We start from the raw sequence: 4,837 nt of genomic DNA on the forward strand, positions 1-4,837 counted from the left end.
TCTGAGTTTCCTATCAATACAATTCTAGCATGGATAATAAATGATTATCATGAACAAGGAAATATAATAATAACCAATTTATTATTGCCTCTAGGGCATATTTCCAACAGTCTCCCACTTGCACTAGAGTCAATAATCCAGTTCACATCGATATGTGATTAACACTCAAGGTCACATCCCCATGTGACTAACACCCAAAGAGTTCTGGGTTTGATCATGTTATGCTTGTGAGAGAGGTTTCAGTCAACGGGTCTGCAGCATTCAGATCCGTATGTACTTCGCAAATTTCTATGTCATCTTGTAGATGCAACTACTACACTACATTTGGTGCCATTTCAAATAACTCTTCTACTTGTAGCTATTCTAAATTGTTGCTCCATTATACGTATCCGGTATATCTACTCAGAGCTATCCGGATAGGTGTTAAGCTTGCATCAACGTAACTCTTTACGTCGAACTCTTTATCACCTCCATAACCGAGAAATATATCCTTATTCCTCTAAGGATAATTTAGACTGCTATCTGGTGATATACTCCTAGATTACCTTTGTACCCTCTTGCCAGATATGTGGCAAGGCACACATCAGGTGCGGTACTCTGCATGGCATACCGTATAGAGCCTATGACAAAAGCATAGGGGACGACCTTCGTCCTTCCTCTTTCTTCTGCCGTGGTCGAGCTTTAAGTCTTAACTTCATACCTTGCAACTCAGGCAAGAACTCCTTCTTTGACTGATCCATCTTGAACACCTTCAAGATCATGTCAAGGTATGTGCTCATTTGAAAGTACCATTAAGCGTTTTGATCTATCCTTATAGATCTTGATGCTCAATGTTCAAGTAGCTTAATCCAGGCTTTCCATTGAAAAACACTTTCCAAATAACCCTATATGCTTTCTACGTCATTTCTGATCAACAATATGTCAACAACATATACTCATCAGAAATTCCATAGTGCTCCCACTCACTTCTTTGGAAATACAAGTTTCTCACAAACTTTGTATACACCCAAAACTTTGATCATCTCATCAAAGCATACATTCCAACTCCGAGATGCTTACTCCAGTCCTTAGAAGGATTGTTGGAGCTTTGTATACTTATTAGCATCTTTCAGGATTGACAAAACCTTCCGGTTGTATCACATACAACCTTTCCTCAAGAAAATCGTCGAGGAAACAATATTTTGACATCCTATCTGCAAGATTTCATAAATAATGCAGTAATCGCTAATATAATTCCAACAGACTCTTAGCATCGCTACGAGTGAGAAAGTCTCATCGTAGTCAACTCCTTGAACTTGTCGGAAAACATCTTAACGACAAGTCGAGCTTTCTTAATGGTGATACTTACCATCATTGTCCGTCTTCCTTTTAAAATCCATATGTACCTAACAGCCTTACGACCATCAAGTAGTTCTTCCAAAGTCTACACTTTGTTTTCATATATGGATCCTCTCTCGGATTATATGGCCTTGAGCCATTTTGGAATCCAAGCCCACCATCGCTTCTCCATAGCTCGTAGGTTCATTGTTGTCTAGCAACATGACTTCCAAGACAGGATTACGTACCATTCTGAAGTAGTATGCATCCTTGTCATCCCACGAGGTTTGGTAGTGACTTGATCTGAAGTTTCATGATCACTATCATAAGCTTCCACTTCAATTGGTGTAGGTGCCACAGGAACAACTTCCTGTGCCCTGCCACACACTAGTTGAAGAGACGGTTCAATAACCTCATCAAGTCTCCACCATCCTCCCACTCAATTCTTTCGAGAGAAACTTTTCCTCGAGAAAGGATCCGATTCTAGAAACAATCCCTTATTGCTTTCGGATCTGAGACAGGAGGTATACCCAACTGTTTTTGGTGTCCTATGAAGATGCATTTATCCGCTTTGGGTTCAAGCTTATCAGCCTGAAACTTTTTCACATAAGCGTCGCAGCCCCAAACTTTTAAGAAATGACAGCTTAGGTTTCTCTAAACCATAGTTCATATGGTGTCATCTCATCGAAATTACGTGGTGCCCTATTTAAAGTGAATGTGGTTGTCTCTAATGCCTAACCCGTAAATTATCATGGTAATTCGATAAGAGACATCATGGTATGCATCATATCCAATAGGGTGCAGTTATGATGTTCGGACACACCATCACACTATGGTGTTCCAGGCTGTATTAGTTGTGAAACAATTTCCACAATGTCTTAATTCTGTGCCAAACTCGTAATTCAGATATTCATCTCTATGATCATATCATAGATCTTTTATCCTCTTGTCACGATGATCTTTCAACTTCACCCTGAAATTACTTGAACCTTTCAATAATTCAGACTCGTGATTCATCAAGTAAATATACTCAACATCTACTCAAATCATCTGTGAAGTAAGAACATAACAATATCCACTGCATGCCTCAGCACTCATTGGACTGCACACATCAAAATGTATTACTTCCAACAAGTTGCTTTCTAGTTCCATTTTACTGAAAACGAGGCTTTCAGTCATCTTGCCCATGTGGTATGATTTGCATGTCTCAAGTGATTCAAAACCAAGTGAGTCCAAATGGTCCATTTGCATGGAGTTTCTTCATGCATATACACCAATAGACATGGTTCGCATGTCTCAAACTCTTCAAAACGAGTGAGCCCAAAGATCCATCAACATGGATCTTCTTCATGCGTTTTATACCGACATGACTTACGTGGCAGTGCCACAAGTAGGTGGTACTATCATTACTATCTTATATCTTTTGGCATGAACATGTGTATCACTACGATCGAGATTCAATAAACCATTCGTTTTAGGTGCAAGACCATTGAAGGTATTATTCAAATAAACAGAGTAACCATTATTCTCCTTAAATGAATAACCGTACTGCGATAGACATAATCCAATCATGTCTGTGCTCAACGCAAACACCAATCTCGATGGTAGAGGGAGCGTGCGATGCTTGATCACATCAAGCTTGGAAAAAAAACTTCCAACACATATCGCTAGCTCACCTTTAGCTAGTCTCCGTTTACTCCATAGCCTTTTATTTCGAGTTTACTAACATTTAGCAACCGAACCGGTATCTAATACCATGGTGCTACTAGGAGTACTAGTAAAGTACACATTAACACAATGTATATCCAATATACTTCTATCGACCTTGCCAGCCTTCTCATCTACCAAGTATCTAGGGTAATTCTGCTCCAGTGGCTGTTCCCCTTATTACAGAAGCACTTAGTCTCGGGTTTGGGTTCAACCTTGGGTTTCTTCACTAGAGCAGCAGCTCAATTGCCGTTTCATGAAGTATCCCTTTTGCCCTTGCCCTTCTTGAAACTAGTGGTTTCACCAACCATCAACAATTGATGTTGCTTCTTGATTTCTACTTTAGTGGTGTCAAACATCGCGAATATCTCAAGGATCATCATATATGTCCCTGATATATTATAGTTCATCACGAAGCTCTAGCAGCTTGGTGGTAATGACTTCGGAGAAACATCACCATCTGATCTGGAAGATCAACTCCCACTCGATTCAAATGATTGTTGTACTCAGACAATCTGAGCACAAGCTCAACAATCGAGCTTTTCTCCCTTAGTTTGCAGGCTAAGAAAATTGTCGGAGGTCTTATACCTCTTGACGTGGTCACGAGCCTGAAATCCCAATTTCAGCCCTCAAAACATCTCATATGTTTCGCGACATTTCAAAACGTCTTCGGTACCTCAACTCTAAACCGTTTAACTGAACTATCACGTAGTTATCAAAATGTGTATGTTAGATGTTCGCAACATCCACAGACGACATTCGAGGCTCAGCACACTGAGCGGTGCATTAAGGACATAAGCCTTCTATGAAGCAATGAGGACAATCCTCAGTTTACGGACCTAGTCCACATAATTGCTACTATCATCTTTCAACTAAATTTTCTCTAGGAACATATCTAAACAGTAGAACTGAAGCGCGAGCTACGACATAATTTGCGAAGACCTTTTGACTATGTTCAGGATAATTAAATTCATCTTATGAACTCCCACTCAGATAGACACCCCTCTAGTCATCTAAGTGATTACATGATCCGAGTCAACTAGGCCGTGTCCGATCATCACGTGAGACGGACTAGTCATCATCGGTGAACATTTTCATGTTGATCGTATCTTCTATACGACTCATGTTCGACCTTTCGGTCTTCCGTGTTCCGAGGCCATGTCTGTACATGCTAGGATCGTCAAGTCAATCTAAGTGTTTCGCATGTGTCCCGAGGCCATGTCTGTACATGCTAGGCTCGTCAACACCCGTTGTATTCGAACGTTAGAATCTATCACACCCGATCATCACGTGGTGCTTCGAAACAACGAACCTTCGCAACGGTGCATAGTTAGGGGAACACCTTTCTTGAAATTTTAGTGAGGGATCATCTTATTTAAGCTACCGTCGTTCTAAGCAAATAAGATGTAAAACATGATAAACATCACATGCAATCAAATAGTGACATGATATGGCCAATATCATTTTGCTCCTCTTGATCTCCATCTTCGGGGCTCCATGATCATCGTTGTCACCGGCATGACACCATGATCTCTATCATCATGATCTCCATCATCGTGTCTTCTTGAAGTTGTCTCGTCATCTATTACTTCTACTACTATGGCTAACGCTTTAGCAATACAGTAAAGTAATTACATGACGTTTATGTTGACACGCAGGTCATAAATAAATTAAGACAACTCCTATGGCTCCTACCGGTTGTCATACTCATCGACATGCAAGTCATGATTCCTATTACAAGAACATTATCAATCTCATACATCACATATATCATTCATCACATCCTTTTGGCCATATCACATCACAAGGCATA

Source organism: Triticum aestivum, chromosome 3A (assembly GCF_018294505.1).
Source record: "Triticum aestivum cultivar Chinese Spring chromosome 3A, IWGSC CS RefSeq v2.1, whole genome shotgun sequence".
NCBI lineage: Eukaryota > Viridiplantae > Streptophyta > Magnoliopsida > Poales > Poaceae > Triticum > Triticum aestivum.